This window comes from Elephas maximus, chromosome 22 (genome assembly GCF_024166365.1).
Source record: "Elephas maximus indicus isolate mEleMax1 chromosome 22, mEleMax1 primary haplotype, whole genome shotgun sequence".
In the NCBI taxonomy this organism is placed as follows: Eukaryota; Metazoa; Chordata; class Mammalia; order Proboscidea; family Elephantidae; genus Elephas; species Elephas maximus.
The window spans coordinates 32,938,975-32,955,787 of NC_064840.1; positions in this window are offsets into that span (position 1 = coordinate 32,938,975).

Here is a 16,813-nt window from a genome sequence, read left to right on the forward strand (position 1 = left end):
TCTCAGCCTCACAAAAAAGTGCAAAGGCTTAGGGAGATCCCTAAGAGCTGACAAGAGCAAGTGAAAAACTGAAGGTAGAAGTTGGGGTGATAGGTGGATGAGCAAGGAGAAGCTCAGGACAGTTGGTAGAGGGGTTGGGTTGCCTTTCCTTTTTACCTTCAACTTCAACGGATGTATAATGAGGCACAGTTCCCCTTCAGTAACGGCTGAATAGCTTGCATCAGACTTACCAACCTGCAGGCAATGATAAAGATGAGAGTAAATATGAAGACAATCTTTTGAAGACACTAGAGGTTGGCCAGAAGCAGACAGACACAGGCGGTGAAAGAGCCCCAGTGAAGTCCCCACTTATGTTGCCTCTCCTGGGGACCCCCAGGCTGCATAGCACCTCCTGCTTGGGGCCAGGACTCAAGCAGAAAATCAACCCCAATGATTTCGGGTGTCAGCAGACAGAATTCAGGCAGCCAGAGCAGCTGGATATTGAGAGTGAAATTTTGGAAAGAAGGGAGCCATAGAAAGGGGGAGTCCCTCCAACCCTTGGCTAACCCTTGAACTGCACATGAGAGGGAGAAGCTCCAGAGAGAACAGCAGAAAACAACAGCCAGAAAGCTGAGAGCATTGAGCAGAGATTTCAGCTGCTGCCCATCACAGGGGAGAGTATTTTAAGGGCTTTCCACTGAAATCCAGGAAGAGCTACACACCTTAGGAGTAAAGATTCCATCCCAAGGGATTTGTCCTAGAACTGATGGTAAATTCAAAACAGACCTGCCTTACAAAGCATAAAACCAAGCTTCCACAAATTCAAGGTATTTACCCAGTAATTTAACTGTTCTGCTAGGAACAAAAATCAACAATTTTCAGAGGAAGATAACAGAATCCAGAGTCTCCACTGCCTAGAATACAAATTTTTATATTTTATACATTCAAAGAAACAGGAGAACGTGATGATGGCTCAGAATTGTACAATTAGCAGACAAGGACTTTATATACATATACGTATATATATACATATATATATACATATATATATATATACACACACACACAAAATCTGGTAACCCAAACATCATATATATATTACAAGGACTTAAAGGAAAACATAGCCATAATAATTAAACAATGAATAGGTGCAGGAATAAGTATCAATGCTTGGAGAAACTGGAATCCTCATACATTGCTGTTTGGAACATAAAATGGTGCAACCACTTTGGAAAACAGTTTGTCAGTTCCTCAGAAAGTTAAAATTAGAGTTACCATCTGTCTTAGACTGAGTTCTCCAGAGAAGCAAAACCAGTGAAACATATATAAATACAGAGACAGAGATTTATATTGAGGAAATGGCTCACGTGGTTATAGAGGCTGGAAAGCCCCAAGTCAGTGGGTCAAGCTGGAGGCTTCTCTTGACTCACGCAGCTGAAGGGGCTGGTGAACTCAATATCCAGGCCTCAGAGGCTGACAAATCCCAAGATTGGCAGGCAAGCTGCTAGCTCAAATCCCTAGAACCAGAAGTCAGATGAACAGGAGCCAGTTGCAGGATCCAGAGCAAGCAAAAGCCTGAAAGCATTGCCAGAAAGTCCACCTATATTGGATGCAGACCCCACCCCCAAGGAAACTCCCTTTCTGCTGATTGGCTACTCTCAGCAGATCCCATCACAGAGGTGATCACATTATACCCGTTCTCATCATAGTAGTGATCACATCACCATACGACTGCCAGACTATGTCATAAGTGCCAAACCACTGAGAATCACAGCCCAGCCAAGCTGACACACGACCTTAACAATCACACCATACCCAGTGCCGTCGAGTCAATTCTGACTCATAGCGACCCTATAGGACAGAGTAGAACTGCCCCGTAGAGTTTTCAAGGAGCGCCTGGCGGATTTGAACTGCCGACCCTTGGGTTAGCAGCTGTAGCACTTAACCACACCATATGACCCAGCAATTCCATTCTTAGATACTCAAAGAAAACTAAAAATATATATACATACAAAAACTTGTACATGATAGCAGCATTATCTGTAATAGCCCAAAAGTGGAAACAACTCAAATGTCCATCAACAGATGCATGGATAAACACAATGTGGTAAAACCACACAATAAAATGTTACTCAGCCATAAAAAGGAATGAAGTACTGATACATACTACGAAATGAGTGAAGCTTGAAAACTTTATACTGAGTGAAAGGAGCCAGTCACAATAAAAGCCAATCACAAATATGATTTCATTTATATGAAATTTCCAGAACGGGCAGATCCATAGAGCCCTAGCAGTTTAGTGGTTGCCAGGGGCTGGGAGGAGAGGGGAATGGATAATGACTGCTAATGGGTATGGAGTTTCTTTTTGGCATGATGAAGTGTTCTGGAATTAGAGAGTAGTGATTATTCCATAACCTTGTGAATATACTAAAAACTGCAGAATTGTACACTTTAGAGGGTGGGTTTTAGGGTATGTGAATTATATCTCAATGGAAAATTAATCAGTGGTGATAGAAAAAAAAGAGTTCTTAAATGCACTGGAAGACAGATCAATATAAATTATTCAGTCTGAAGAACAGAGAGATGAAAAACTGACTACAACAAACAAAAAGATTTTATTTTCCAAAGATGGCCATGACGTCTTCCATTTCACATGCTCTTCTAGAAACTTGATACTTCTCCTTGAATCTAGGTGATGTTACACTCTCTTATAAGCAAGAGAATATGGCAGAAGTGATGCTGCAGAACTTCTGAGGCTAGCTCATAAAAGACAGTGCAACTTCTGCCTTGTGTGCTGGAATACTTATGCTTGCAGTCTGAGGCCACCACGCTTTAAGAATGCCCAGGCTAGCCCACACAAACAGATTATATGAAGAAACGCATGGAAAGAGGGCTGTCCCGCCAGCTGCTCCAGCTCCCGTCACCATCTAACTGAAATCGCATGAACTACCCAGCTAAGCCTTTCCTGAGTTCCTGACCCACAGAAACCATAAGCTATCATAAAATGATTACATGGATGTTTTAGGCCACTAAGTTTTGAGTTGTGCAGCAGCCAATAACCATTTCAGAATAGAATAGAGAGTCCAGAAAGAGACCCACAATATATAGTCAATTGATTTTAATCAAAGACACCATGGCAATTCAGTGGGAAAAGTCAATTTCTTTTAACACATGGTGCTGGAACTACTGGATAAACATGGAGGAAAAAAATAAACCTTGTCCTCTACCTAACACCATACACAAAAATTAACTCAAGGTAGATCATAGTCCTAAGCATAAAAGCTAAAACTATAAAGTTTTCAGAAGAAACATAGGAGAATATATTCATTATCTTGAGTTAGGCAAAGATTTCTTGGAGAAGACACAAAAAGCATGAAATGTAAAATAAAAAAAGTGATATATTAGACTTTATCAAAATTACAAATATCTGTTTTTCCCAAAAAACATCAATGAAAATCAACCCATTGTCTGGAAGAAAATACATGCAGTGAACATAGCTGACATTGAACTCATACCTAGAATATTAGAAAATAAATAAACTCGTACAAACCAATAATAAAAAGACAAACACCCAATTTAAAAAGGAGCAAAACATTTGAATAGACATTTTACAAAAGAAGATATACAAATGGTCAATAAGCAATAAAGAGATGCTCAGCATCATTAGTCATCAGGGATATACAATTGAAACTGCAGTGAGATATCCCTACACATCCATTAGAAAGATTAAAATAAAAGACTGTTAACACTAAGTGTTGACAAGGAATCAGAGCAGCTGGAACTCTTATACACTGCCTGTGGGAGTGTAAAGTGGGATAGCCACTTTAGAAACAATTTGGCAGTTTCTCATAAAGTGAAACATAATCCTAATATATGATCCAGCCTTTATACTCCTAAGTATATACCCAACAGAAAAGGAAATACATGTCCAAACAAAGATTTGAACACACATGTTCATAGCAGCTATATCTGTAATAGCCAAAAACAGGAAGCAACACAAATGTCCACCAACAGGTGAATGAATAAACAAATTGTGGTATAATCATACAGTGGAATACTACTCAAGGATTAAAAAGAGTAGATCAATGGGGCAGGATAGAGACCCCATAAACAGATCCAACACGTATGTCCAATTGGTTTTGTTTTTATTGTTTTATTGTGGTAAAATACATATAACAAAACATTTGCCAATGCAACATTTTTTACGTGTACAATTCAGAGACTTTGATTACATACAGCATGTTGTACAATCATCACCAGTATTCCTTTCCAAATTATTCTATTCACCATTGACAGAAACTCAGTGTCCCCTAAGCAAAGACTCTCCCTTTCTCCCTCCTTCCTGTCCCTGGTGACCATTAATAAACTTTGATCTCTATGTATCTGCCTATTTCATATAAGTGGAATCATAACAATATTTGTCCTTTTGTAACCAACTTATTTCACTCAGCATAATGTTTTCAAGATATTCATCCATGTGATAGCATGGATGAGGACTTCATTCCTCTTCGTGGCTGTGCAGTATTCTGTTATATGTATTTTGTACCATATCTTGTTTATCCATTTATCTTTCCGTAGACATACAGGTTGTTTCCAGCTTTTGGCTACTGTGAACATTGTTGCAATGAACATTGGTACACAAGTTTCTGATTGTGTTCCTGCTTTTAATTCTCTTGGATATACTCAATTGATTTTGACAATGGCGTAAAAGCAATTCAATGGAGGATTACCTTTTCAACAAATGGTGTTGATTCAATTGGACATCCATAGGCAAAACAATAATAACAACAATAACAATAAAAGCTCAACCTAAATCTCTTACCGTATACAAAAATTAAATCAAAGTGGGTCATGGACTTAAATTTTAAACATAAAACTTTTAGGAAAAAAGCTTCAGAATCTAGGGCTAGGAAAAGAACTTCTTAGAGTTAACACGAAAATCATTATTTATAAATGGGGAAATTGATAAAGTGGACTTCATCAAAATTTAAAACTGTCTCACTGCGAAAGACTCTTTTAAGAAGATAAAAAGAAAAGGCAAGCTACAAACTGGGAGAATACTTGCTAAGTACATACCTGACAAAGGACTAGCATCTAGAATGTATAAAGGATTCTCAAAACTCAACAATAAAAAGAGCAAATGATTCAATTAAAACATGTGCAAAAGATATGAAGAGATACAGAAAATGGCTCAGACACTCTGGAATACAGTTTGGCAGTTTCTTAAAAATCTAAGCATGCATCTATCATATAACCTAGCAGGAGCACTCCTGGGCAAAATGAAGTCTTATGTTCACACAACAACCTATACACAAATGTTAGCAACAGCTTTAATCACAAGAGCCAGAAACTGAAAACAACACAGATATCCTTCAGTGGATGAAGGCTTAAGCTTACTGTGATACATCCATACCATGAATTACTACCTAGAAATAAATGGGAACAAATTAGCAATACACACAATAAACTAGATGACTCTCCAGGGGATTGTGTGGAGTAAAAACAGCCAATCCCAATGCTTACATACTGTAAGATTCCACTTATAGAATATTAGTGAAAAGACAAAATTATAGAAATGGAGAATAGATTAGTGGTTGCCAGGGTGTCTTAGTCATCTAGTGCTGTTATAACAAACATACCACAACCGAATGGCTTCAACAAAGAGAAGTTTATTCTCTCATGGTCTAGGAGGCTAGAAGTCCAAATTCAGGATGCCAGCTTCAGGGGAAGGCTTTCTCTGTCAACTCTGGGGGAAGGTCCTTGTCATTAATCTTCCCTTGTCGAGGAGCTTCTCAGAGCAAGGACCCTGGGTCCAAAAGACATGCTCTTCTCCTGGCTCTTGTTTCTTGATGGTCTGAGGTCCCATATCTCTCTTTTACGTCTCAAAAGAGATTGACTTAAGACACAACCTAATCTTATAAAGTCCGGCCTCATTAACATAACTTCCACTAATCCCACCTCATCAACATCGTAGAGATAGGATTTACAGCACACAGGAAAATCACATCAGATGACAAAATGGTAGACAATCACACAATACTGGAAATCGTGACCGAGCCAAGTTGCCACATATTTTGAGGGGGACACAATTCAATCCATGACACAGGGGAGTTGGGGTTAGGAGGGAAGTGAATGTGGCTATAAGGGATCCTTGTGATGATGGAATGTTCTGTATATTGACTGTATCAATGTCAAGGTCCTGATTATGATATGGCACTTTAGTATCGCAGGATGTTATCATCTGGGGAAACTGGGTAAAGGGTACATGGGATCTCTCTATTATTTCCACAACTGTATGCAATTTACAATTATCTTTTTAAAAAATGTTTAATTCAAAAATATATATAAACCCTCATTACTGGCTTAATCAAATTATCATATAGCCATATCAAGAGGTGGCAGAGACTAGAAGCTGGACTGCCTGTGGTAGAGGTAAGGAAGTTGAAGAGCTAAAGAAGTTGAAGAGCTAAATCCCCATCCTCTGGACTGGCAAGTCAACATGGTTGTTTTTAATTGTCATCAAGTTTGTTGCAACTCATGGCAACCCTGTGTACAACAGAACAAAACATTGTCCTGGTCCATTGCTGTGCCACTGTGTATTTTGAGTGCCTTTTTTTTTTTTTCCGACATAGAGGGCTCATCTTCCAGCACTATACTGGACAACATTTTGTTGCGATCCATAGGGTTTTCATTGGCTAATTTACTGACGCACATTGTTGAGCATCTCTTCCTGGTCTGTCTTAATCTGGAAGCGCCACTGAAACCTGCCCACCATGGCTGACCCTGCTGCTATTTGAAATCCTGCTGGCACAGCTTCCAGCATCACAGCAACATGCCAGCTACCACAGTACAGTACAACAACCTGGCAAATAGTTGGTGGGGTGAGTTAATACATAATGGTAAAAATATTTTCCACCAAAATGCCCCTCTTGATTGACTCTGAAAACACTGCCACTTCCTCTGTGTTTCTATAGTCAGCAGCACAGAGTGGGGCATGTAATCAAACCAAAAACCAAACCCACTGCAGTCGAGTCAATTCCGACTCATAGCGACCCTATAGGACAGAGTAGAACTGCCCAGTAGAGTTTCTAAGGAGTGCCTGGCAGATTCGAACTGCCGACCTCTTGGTTAGCAGCCGTAGCACTTAACCACCAGGGTTTCTGGGCATGTAATGGATGCAAACTAAAACATTTTATGCTTCGTTTTTTAAAAACAACAGTGATAGTTAATATTTATGGAGCCCTTGCTCCGTGCAGGGCACCCAGGAGCAGGTTCGGCTGTGTCCCACGTTACAGGTGAGAAACTGAGCACAGGGCTTGGAGTGAGCATCTGACCCAGCGAGTAGGCATCCAGCCTTGCAGGGGCTCCACGGTCTCACCAGTGCAGCTGCCTATGAAGGAGGGGTGACCCCTGGAGGATCAGGGTAGGGCCAAGGGAGGTGGGAGGTTTCAAACAGTCATGTGCTGGGTGATAAGACTTCATGTGCCCCTGTGCCCTCCGACTGTGGAAGCATTGGTACCACCCAACCCCGACTGCTGGCTTTGTCTGTTGCTGACCATTTGTGAGGAGAGTTTTTCTTTGGGGGGGGGGGATGAAAATAATCCCTCGTAGTTTCTTCATTAGTGTTTGTACTTATGGATTTTTGTTCATCTTTTTTTTCCCCCTTAAAGAGTGTTTTAACAGAACAAATTCTCTAAATGCCTGCCATTACCATAGCAATGAAAATCCCAGCCTAATGTCTGCCGCAGGACCAACACGATGGACACCTCTGTTTGTGGACCAAGTGAGGGCCTGGTACATGTTAATTCCCCAAGGTGAAATTCCTCAGGAGGAGAGCTGCAGCCACCACATCCAGTTTACGAAGCGCTGTCCTATCTGTGCTGCCTGCTGAGCAGGCAGTCTAGAGGCCTGGGTCCTGCCCACCCCACGTGCTACCGCCAGGCAGCCGGGGCAGCTCTGGAGGCAGGACCGGTTTAGCACAGGGGCCATGCGTCTCGCCAAGGAGGCCACGTGCAGCTGCTTACCAGGAGAATGTAGGGCAGGACCCTTCCAGAACAAGCAGGCAGCTGCAGGCTGTTGTGAGGCATCATGGCTGCAGACATGAGTGAGGCCTTTTGGCAAGAGCTGAGGGTGGGGAAAGAGTCCCACGGATTTCTTGTCCCCACATGGGCCCCCTCAGGTCTCCCCAGGCTCAGCTCCCACATGCATCCTATACCCACTCAGCTGCCACTGAGGGGATGCTGGCCTGAGCCCCAAGACTCTGCCACCATGTGTGCCACCGGTAAGGTGGAGAAGGCTCCTTCTCCTCCCCGTTGACTTATTTTCCCCTTCAGGAGCAGCCCTAGCAGTAAGGCCCATTTCCCACTACCACCATCTAGAGGGGACCCTAACAGCAGTTCCCTTTGCCACTGAACAGCCCATGGGCTCATTTCAACGTTGCCCTTTGGCCTGGAACCTTGCCAAAAGCTTCTTGGAGGCCAAGTCCTGCAAGTCTGCCTTGGAGAATGAGAAGTATGTGCACGCCCCAGAAAGCTGTTCACAGGCTCCGTCCAGCAGGGTGTCTCGTGGCAGGTCCAGGTTTCCTTCTAGCCACTCTGCCTGGAATGAACACCCCTAGCAGAAGAGTGTAGGCTCATCTTCTGAATCCAACCCCAGCAGATATCTCCACTTGGGTGTTCTATGGGCTTCTCAAATCTGGGATTGAAAAAACCAACTCCCTCTCTCCCTTCCTCCCTGCCCCTACCCCACACCTCACCCCTGCTGGCTGTCTCAGTAGTGGTGTGTCTACTCTTCACTGGCTACCCAAACCCACCCCATTCCCTCTGCCTTCCATCACAATAGCCACATCCCTGCCCTCCTGCCTCCTAAACACCCTTCACCCACCTCCCTCACCCCTTCTCCACAGCCAGCTCCCTGGTTTCCAGCTTCCTCCACTCTCAGGTCCTTACCAGGCCAACAAGGCCCTTCCAGATCTTACCCACTTACCCCCATTTCTGTCTGTTCCCCAAAGGCATGTTGATCTTTCACCCTTCTGCAAAAACCATCCCCTTTCCAGAACAGTCCTCCCCTCCACCCTCCCCATCACCCCAACCCAAGCTTCAGGTCTCAGCTGAGACATGGCTTCCTCCCGGGAGCCTTCCCCAGCCCCACTCCTAGGTCCCCAGAGGCTGAGCAGGTAAGTGTGGGCCTTCCTCCTATCCGGACTCGTACCCTGCTGTGCTGGAGATACTGGGGGTAGCTGAGAAGACCTGGGAACCGGTGGGGGCCAGGGGTCAGTTTGGACTCACTGAGTCTGAACAGACCAACTGAAATCCAAGTGGGGGCCATGAGAGGTCAGTGAGAGCTTGGAGCCAAAGTGGAGGGGACAGGTCAGCACCAGGAAAGGCGGCCCAGAGTCCTTGGCCCGCTGACCTGCTGAGGAGAGGCGAGCCAGGCAGCCAAGGGGTTGCAGAGGGAGGGCAAGAGGGAGCCAGGCAGGGCTGTTTCCACAGAAGATGAGGGGGTGTGCCAGGCAGTAGGAGGCGGGAGCCAGGCCCTCTCTAGTTTTCTTTCCAAGGTGCTTTTCCCACGCGCGCAGGCTCAGCTCGCTGCCTGGAACCAACCAGGAGCCTGGAGTGGCCCAGGCAGTAGATGGCTGAAGCCCAGACTAGCATTCTTCTGCAGCACTGCTGACTAACTGCTGCAGCAGAGGCATGTGTGGCTGACGGTGCCCAGCCAGTGAGCTGTCAACACTGGTGCTGGGCCAGAGCTGTCAGGCGGCCGGGCTCCCCACCCTCCCATAGCCAATTCGCCTTCTCTGCAGCACACCTGAGCACCCACAGACTGGAGACAGGTGTTGTTAAAGGTATAGGAAACGCTCCAAAAGTCTGCTTTGTGTCCGTGAGAGTCCACGTGGGCTGTCTGATGCCCCTGGGGCAGGGCTGGGTGCAGGGCTGTGGAGCCTCCAGTGCTGGAGGGGCCAAGGCCTGAGGCCTAGGCTCCCACTTATAGCCTTGCTGCCCTTTGTCCTGACACAGGCCTGCCCTGTGGGCACACCCAACCTTGTCACCCAGAGGAGCCTTGGAGGGTGTGCTGGGCAGAGGCAGGGCATGCAGAATTGGGCCTGGTTGAGCTGATTGCCCCATGCTAAGAGCAACCGCCCTGTGGAATGTTCCCCATTCTTCTCAACCCCACACCCCACCCAAGCTCACCTCCTCAGAGCCACAGGCCTGGCCCCACCTGGTTAGGCAAGAAGACCAGGACCTTCCTCACCTATCTGGAGCTTACCATGGCCTCCCCGCCTATATCCTGAATCCCTCTGCTGTCCTCCCTCCCCACTCCTTTTCTACCTGCAGCCGTCCCTGGGGAATCTCTGTGACCCCAGCCTTGAGCCAAGGGAAGACCTCACCCTCTTCTTCCCAGTCCCTGCCACTGTGGGCGCGGGAAGGGGTGGGTGTTGACTTCAGGACATGAAGACACCTTTGGAGACCAGGACCTGACCTCTGGAAGGTGTGGCGGAGTCACTGGTGAAGGTCGTCCACTGAGGCACAGGAGGGATGCTGTCTGGGCAGGGCACAGAGGGTACAGCAAAGGGGCTTGGCCAGGGCAGCTCAAGGGTGGTCAGGTGGTCACAGCTAAGTTTCCAACAGGCAGCCTGTGCCTGCAGCCTCTATTCAAAAGATTGAGGAGCTACAGCCCCGTAGGGGTAGAACTAGCTGGCATTAAAGGCCTTCGCCCTGTGGGTGCTTTGGCCCCCATGCTTTTCTCCCTGTTCTGGGGGGGAGTTTGAAACATTGTGGTATAAGGTGTGCAAGCCTGTCTCCCACATGCCTGGGGACACTTGCAGAGGGCCATGCAACTCCTGGCCTGTGGTAGGTGCTCAGTGGACCCTTGATGGGAATTGTGTCCCCAAAGAGCAGAGAAGGAGGAGGGCAGAGCCCCCACTTGTGCCCTGGAGAGGGAGTAGGGCATGCAGGGACAAGCCTGCTCAGCAGCAGAGATCCCCGCCACCCGCTCAGGGCTTTGCCTCCTGCCATGGCCCTGGTTGTGGCCAAGTGGGTTGCAGCCCCACCCCAGTGGTGTGTGCCTAGGTGGGCAGGGCTCTGCAGACGGCTGTTCTCCATACACAGAGGCCCCAAGGTGGCAGGCCCAAGCTAGGAGACAATGAGCTGAGCCCCATCCTTCCCCTCACCCAGGTGCAGGTGCAGCCAGTCACCTGAGAACATGGCACTGGGCAGTGCCCAACTGCCTCGAGGGCCCTCGTGGCCACCTTCCCCAGCAGGGGCCAGTGTGTGACCAAGCGGTGCACAAGCACACAGGCCATGTCCTCTTAACCCACCTCCAGCCCCCAGGTGTTGACAGGCCCTGCAGCTGTCATGCTCAGGGCTATATCCAGTGCTGTGGGTGCCAGGGTAACTGCAGGACAAAACTTCCATGGCTGGGGACGGTGGAGGCTGGAGTGCCCTGGCCTCTGCCCTGACGTGACAGATCATCCAGGCAGCCAGGTGCAGAGAGGAGCTGGGTACCCTGGCCCTAGGCCCTTCCCTGACAAGGGGGGTGAGCTCCATCGTCGTGGTAGGATCTAGGTCACCGGCTCCTGATTCACACTCTGCCTTCTGCCTGCACTGCTCTCGTGGGATTTTCTAAATGCATAATGCCCCTGGGAGAATCCCAAAGTTTGGCACCATTTCATCTCTCCTTATTTATCTTCTGTTCCTCACCTTTGGCTTTTCATCAAAGCACAGGCCTGCAGTGAGCACAGAGAGCCCCAGAGGGCAGTTGGGAAGGTAGTTTCAAGCCCTCTGGGCCCCCACACATGTGCCCCACAGGCAACTGCACCTGGGGCCCCTGTCACTCTCGCCCCTGCCTTGGGGCCACTCACCTCTCCCTTTAGGGCTTGCATTGCACCAGATGTGGCTGGAAGCTTACCCCACCCCCATCGACCCTCAAAGGGCACCCAAAGTGGCGTCTGCAGACTGGCATGACCCTGCTTTGTGCCATGCTCACAGCGCACTCTTTGTAGTGCTTGCTCCCAGCTGCCCAGTGAATCAGAGACTCGGGTGTGGACTGCCGCTCAGCCCCCACTTGGAACCCTTCTCTGTCCACCGCTGAAATACACAGGCCACTTTAACCGCAGGCCCTGGGCAGCACCCTCTTGGCAGGGCAGCTGCTTTGAATTCTGTGCTCTTTCAATTGCCCGGTCTCAGATCAGGGACGACAACTCATTTGTGTTATGACTCCTTCGGTTTTTCTAGTAAGGAAATCAAGAATATGTTCTCAAAAGGTCCTCTCATTGTATGTACATTTTCCCTTGTGCTTGACAGAGCCACTGCCCTTTGGGAGCTCCAGGTCCCTGAAGCCTACCCAGCTGAGGTGCACACACAGAGCGCCCCTCTGCAGGTGGAGGGAGCTTTCTGGATTCAGAACATACAGACTGGAGCCTCGCACCCAGGCTCCCCTGGCTAGGTGTCACCCACTCTGTGAACCCAGGCCAGGAAGTCTGAGTACCCTTTCCACATGCACTTACGCTGTCGAGCATCACTTGGAGCAGGCAAGATGCTAAGTCTTGGTGCCCACCAAGGGAGCAGGCAGGTCCAGGAAGCAATCAGCAAATCACCTGTCCCAGCATGGTAGGAGGGAGCCCAGGGTATAATGGGCCAGAAAGGGCTGGAGACCATGGCCAGGCAGAAAGTGAGTGCACGTGGTGTTGGCTGGATTAGCAGGGCTGGGAAAGGACGGTCCAGGCAAAAGGCAGAACTCCTGCAAAGGCCCCGGGGCAGGAAACCTCAGGACACACCCAGGAGAGTAGAGTGCAGGAGAGGCCAGCAGGATGTTCCCAGGAACACCACAGGTGCCAGGGTCAGTTCAAATCTCCCATGTGTGGTGGAGCAAGGACAAGAGGAATAGCGAGGACAGGGTGGATGTGAGCAATACCCACAATGAGACTAAGGCAGGGAGGAGGAAGGACCAGGGGACCCTGCTCAGGTTGATGGAGGATGGGAAGGACAGGGTTGTGAGCACAGGGCCAGGTGGGCTGCCTGTGTAGGAGTGAGGCAGGGCCAGGCAGGCTGCCTGTGTGGGAGCAAGGCCTGGGCCTGGAGGTCCTGAGCTCTGGGCTCTGCTGTGCAGGCAGGTCTCTGTACTCTCTGACCCTCCACTCCCTCATCTGCACGTGGGGCATGAAAATGCACCATTCCCCAGTGGCTCAGGATGACACAGAGACAGCCATGCTAGAGGCGGGCTGGCCGAGTGCCCTGTCCCCTCATGGGAGGGTGGGGCAGAGGAGGGCGAACTCAGCAGGCAGAGCACTGTCCCCAGAGACTAGGAAAGAGGAGGCTCCCTCTGCCAGTGGGAGAGAGGCGACCACTTGAGCCCCACGACAAGGGGCCTGAGGAAGGGATGTGGGGCATTGGGGGACACAACAAAGCAGTGTCCAGGATAGCATGGCAGGAGGTGGGGAGTGGGTGGGGCTGAATGCAAGTGCTAGCAGAGCAGTAGGGGGCAACACCGCGTGGGTACTTCCGGGGACCCCGCAGCAGAGCACCCTGGGTCAGCCAGAGCTGGGGTTCTTCTCTCAAGCTGATACTGGGCTTGGTCTTGGCCTTCTCTGAGTACCCAGGGACAAAGTCCCAGGAATGACCCAGGGAACCCAGGCCCTACTTTGAGGCCAGTAGAGGTGGGGGTGAATCCCAGCCTATGACCTTGAAACCCACCCCAGGGAAGGGCCCATGAGCTACAGGAGGGGAATCTCCTGGCTCGAAGGTCCAAGTGAAGGTGGGGCGTGGGCTGGTGTTAGACTCATTTGTTCCACAGCTATCCATTCAGGCCCCAGCTCCAGGGCACTTGGTGCTGGGTTGGCAGTCGTGGTGCCTGATCTCGAGGGCTTTATGGTCTGGGGTGGTGTCCTGATTGTAAGCTTTTTTATTTCATTTTGGGAAAATTGCTCTCAAATGGAGTAAACGTGTTGCGTGGCTTGAATAAGAGTTCCTTCTTCGCAGTGTCTTTGGCCAGGTAAAGGGAAGCATGTCTTGCTCTCTCCTTTCCAAGCCCTCTCCTTAAGGACCTGACTTCCATGGATGGTGTGGCCCCTGCAAGCCCTCTCCCTCCACACACCTTCCCTGAGGGGTCTCTGGCAGTTATTCCACTTTACCCAGCTCACCCTTGGGCCCTAGTCGTTGGCCTCTGGAGCTCTGTATCAGTCCCAGAAGCTGGCCACCTGACATCTGCGTGTCACCTGGGGCAAACCACCTCACCTCTGAGCCCCAGCACTGGCGTCACCTGCCTCCCAAGCATGGGTGGCAGGTTCTTTCATCACTATCACTGTAGGGTGCATTTGAGACCTTCTTCCAACAAGGTCATTCATCTCCTTGACCTGTATGATAACGAAGACCCCTTCCTAGCACAGACACTGGGGTCCTACCAGTAAGTGGCCACCAGACCCCTTAGCACAGCCACGGCCACGCCACATCTTCCTTGGAGAAAAGCCACTCGCTCCACCATGCGTGCTGAGGGGGAGACACCCATTGTTTAAACGTGGCTTCATGAGAATTTCTTAACTAAAAGAGGTTTTTTTTTTTTTTTCTCTGAAAAGCATCAAGTTATTTGTAGCCTGAGTAGGTTGAACAGATTTTTCTTGCTTTGGCTTATTTTTTCACTCATTAACTTCTTTTCCTTATGAATTAAAAAGCGGCGATTTGTCCCCACACATGAGTTGTTATTTACTTCTCTCTGTATCACTGCCAGCATTAGCCTGCTCTCCAAGAAAAACAGAATACCCACTTGCGGAGGTGGGGGCACCAAGGTAGACTTTCCTTCAACCACCACATGACGCTGCGCCCTAAGCTGCTGCCCTGCCAGTCCTGACCCCTTCCCTGGTGTCAGCTGCAGGCTCAAAGTTTGCTCTCTTGGGTGGGAAGGAGCTTGTAAGTTTTCCTTGGGATGCAGAGAGCAGCAGCAGTTAGTCCTGGGTGTTCAAGGCCATGCCTAAGTGTCTCTGCGAGGCCCCTCCCATCCACCTTGCACTATGGAGTCCTGTCCTGAGTTGCTGACTGGTGCCTTCACGGCCAGTTTTCCTGACTTCAGAGTTGTCCCATGTGGATACCTTGCCTGTTGTGGGGTGCCTTCAAGTTGATTCTTAGTCATAGCGATCCCATGTGACAGAGTAGAACTGCCCCACAGGGTTTCCTAGGCGGTAATCTACGGGAACAGATCACCAGGTGTTTCCCCTGCAGAGCTGCTGAGTGGGTTTGAATCGCCAGCCTTTCTGTTAGCAGCCGAGTGCTTAACCGTTGTGCCACCAGGGCTCTTTGTCTTTTGGAATACATTTACCTAAAAAAAAAAAAGACCAGTTTTGCATGGTTTGCCTTATCTTTTGTGCCTTCCATCTCCAAAATCACTTTAAAACCACAGTTCTGAATGCCCATTGCTCTTGTACATCTGCAGCCTTCACCCAAGCTGTGCCCTTGGCCTTCCAGAGGCAGGTCTGCCTCCTTGAGGACAGAGCTCCTGTCACTCCCCCTTTGTGCCCCCAAGCACCGGTTGGCATAGATCCAACCAGTAACCAGTTGCCAACGAGTTGACTCAGACTCCTGGCAACCTCATGCGTGTCAGAGTAGAACTGCTCCATAGGGTTTTCAATGGCTAATTTTTCAGAAATAGATCACCAGGCCTTTCCGCCAAAGCACATCTGGTTGGCCTCAAACCACCAATCTTTTGGTTAGCAGCTGGGCATGTTAACCGTTTGTACCACCCAGGAACTCCTGCCATGGATCAGCAGGTGCTAAATGTCAAAGCACGAGTTTTCACTGACCAGCTGCGCTGTCTTTGCAAAGCTCCAGGCCTTCTGAGACCTAATTTCCACCAGGCCCATTGTGGCTGATGTGTAGAATGCTCAGAAGTCCTGCCTGGCAGTGACAGTGTCTAACCCTACCCTAACTCTTTACCCAAAATTCCAAATTCCACAAATCTCTGAGACCAAAGGCCTTTCATAACTCGATGCCAAAGCTGGACCTATTTATCATGGTCTTTATTCCAGTTTGTGTGATTATTCATATGCTTCACTACGAAAATATTGATGTGTTTGATTACGAGGTGCAGCCCCAGGTTCCAACAAGATATCACACATAATAGATGATACATATGAAGAATTCTGAATTCCAAATGTGCCTGGCCGTGAGAGCTTTGGGGAAAGGTGGGAGTCTTCATGCCCACCACAGGATCTATCCAGGTAGAGTTCAGTGGTCAAGGGGAAATAGGCTTCGCCCACAACTCCTGGCAGAGAGAGGGCTGCGGAGAGACGGTGGCCCTTGTGTTGTACTGATGGAGCGGACAACTCTGTGCTGGAGATGAGGATTCAGAGACAGGGGAGCCCCAGTGACCCCCCAGGGAGCCCCTGAGGCTAGCAGAAGGACCATGAGGCACATGCCAGAATAGTCACCCTCAGGCAGGTTTCCTGGCCATGGAGGGGCACTGCCCAGACCAGGCGCAGCAGGACACACCCCTCCAAGGGGCCTTGCATGCAGTGAACACAGGCCTGACAGTCCCTTTCTGTGGGTCTGAGGGCTCCAAACATGCCATGTGGGAACACTTGGACAGATCCAGGCTGAGGGTGTTCCAGAACGTGGCAGTGGTAGAAGACAAGGGAGGGATTCACACTTAGGGCATCAGGGGGGCAGCTGCTGAGTCCCACGGACTCACTTAAGGACTGGTGGCCTCACCTTCCCCATTTGTATATGGGGTGCAGGCCCTGGCCCTACCTTCACAGTGCCGCTAACTGCCCCTCCGTATGGAGGGCTAGAGTCCCCCCACTGCAGCCCTTCTCCTCCAGGTGGTAGCAAGACTGTGGCAGGTCAGCCTG